Source organism: Aplysia californica, unplaced genomic scaffold, assembly GCF_000002075.1.
Source record: "Aplysia californica isolate F4 #8 unplaced genomic scaffold, AplCal3.0 scaffold00204, whole genome shotgun sequence".
NCBI classification, from domain to species: domain Eukaryota; kingdom Metazoa; phylum Mollusca; class Gastropoda; order Aplysiida; family Aplysiidae; genus Aplysia; species Aplysia californica.
In genome coordinates, this window is record NW_004797474.1 from 766445 (window position 1) to 768971 (window position 2527).

Consider the following 2527-nt stretch of genomic DNA (forward strand, 5'->3'; position numbering starts at 1 on the left):
ACACACACACACACACATACACACACGAACACACACACACGTGCGCACACACACACACACACATACACGAGCACACGTGCGCACACACAAACACAAACACACGTACGCACACACACACACACACATACACACACACACACACGTGCGTGCGCACACACACACACACATATACACGCACAAGTGCGCGCGCGCACACACACATACACACACAAATACACGCGCGCGCATACACGCTCACACACACACACACACTCACGCGCACGCACACACATGCACGTGCGCTCGCATCACGCACATACACATACACACACACACTTGCACGCATACACATGCACACACTCATACACATACATACACTCATATTACTTACACACATGTAGACTCACATATACACACACATACACACACGCATACACACATACACAAACACACATACATGCGCACATAGAAACACATACAAACGCACACGTGCGCGCACACATACACATACACAAACAGATACGCACATAAATACGCTCAGAGAGATAGATAGATAGATAGATAGAGAGAGAGAGAGAGAGAGAGAGAGAGAGAGAGAGAGAGAGAGAGAGAGAGAGAGAAATATAAAGGCAAGTGGGGAGAAGAAAGCAGCAGAAAAGCGGTGACAAGAGAAACAGACATGCGTGGGGTGATGGTGGGGATGGGGGGTGGAAGGGAACAAGCGAAAAGTACGGACAACTATGACTTTCATCCCAAGGCAAACCCACCAGATTCTTGTTGTTCCTTTTAAACACCCCAACCTTCCCCCACCCATTTAAACCTTCCCCACCCCCGCCCCAATTTCCATTCTCCTTTCTGCCCTCCCAGTAACACAACGTTTCTATTTCCTCCCAAACGACTCTACATGTCAACAATAAATCTGCCTCCCTAGCTTTTTGTATTGACTCTGCAATGACGTCATTATCTTGATGTAAATTTATGCTTTCATCACTCACCCTTGGGGGGCCAACTATTTTTATACCGGCACACTGTCCAGTGTGCTGAGAAAGAACATTACAGGTTATCTCAGTCGTATTAATTTAATTTCCGCAATAGACTGGATTACACAACATGCATTGTTTTGAGAGAGGTTAACAACTGAAACCAGATTGAACGTATGGATTTCCAAAAGTCTCATGATAGCCTTGATCGATCTTCGTCTGACAAATTAACGATAGAATGGCATGTTCAGCAGCTGGTGTACGAGGAAGCTGGATGACGTTAAGAAAGATAATTAATTGCCTGGAAACCCTTCAGACAAAAATAATAAAATAATGTGGATCGGGTAAATCTTTATTAGTTTTGTTGAAATTTGCCTTGCTTCTTGGTTGCAGAAACTGTCATTTCCCGGACGGAACCAAAAGGTCGGCGCAGCCTTTGTGAATGGATGTCAAGCATGTCAGTGTTTCGACTATTTTTAGGTGTGGCTGAACCTGGAGAGAGTTACTTTGACGTCATCGTCTGGTGTAATTGAATGAAGTTAGATGACGTAGTTTGCTTCTCATATCTCTTTCGAATCGCCTTGTAATTACATTTATTTTCCTGTTATTTGTTGTTCTTTTTAAATTCCAAAACAAGATGTCTAAACAAAAAACAAAACAAAACAAAACAAAAACAACAATACAAACAAACATTAGGTATAATGGCTCCCACCCTGGAGCTCATGTGGCACAAATGTACCGAGTTTAAGGAGTAACAGAAAATATCAGGAGACCTTGTCAATGTTTCAAGGCAAAGGAGCAAGAAAGACAAGATCTGTTCACTGCCTGCAGTCATAAGAGGCTGCCACAAGAAGAATTTTTCAAGGAGAGTTTGCTTTAAAATACTACCAATGCAGTTTCAAGCCTATTGAGAATCTATTTTTAATTCATCCTCATTCAGTCTTAATCTGTAAGGTGCCAAAACACGACGAGTCATTGAGTATCGAAATCAATACCATCAAGACGAGGTATTTGATTAGCACATGCGTTGTTCCCCAGCCCTCCGTTAGGTGGTTGCATCCTTGAGCAAGGCTGTAATTGATTGGAAACGTTAGATCGTTACACTTTAGAGACGGGATAGCATGTCTGGCCTAAACCGGACTGAGTAGAATAATAATAGCATACCAGCAGACAGATGCAGACATTTGAAAATATAAAAAAACAGACTAAAACAACAACAACAACAACAACAACAACAACAACAACAACAACAACAACAAAACCCTTTCCACACTTGTGAATCGAACTCATGTTCTTCTGCGTACACCCTCGAAGAGCTTAACACTTACAACAAATTTTAATAAACAGGGATTAGAACTGAGTGCTACTCTATAGCGGTCAGTAATGTTGTAAGCTTACTTGGAATAAAAGTTGCATGCATTTATGTTTTAAATGACGTATGCAAAACTCATTGCAAACACGATTTCATCTATAGAAGGATGCATGAAATTAGCAAGTTTGTTTCTCTCTCTCTCTCTCTCTCTCTCTCTCTCTCTCTCTCTCTCTCTCTCTCTCTCTCTCTCTCTCTC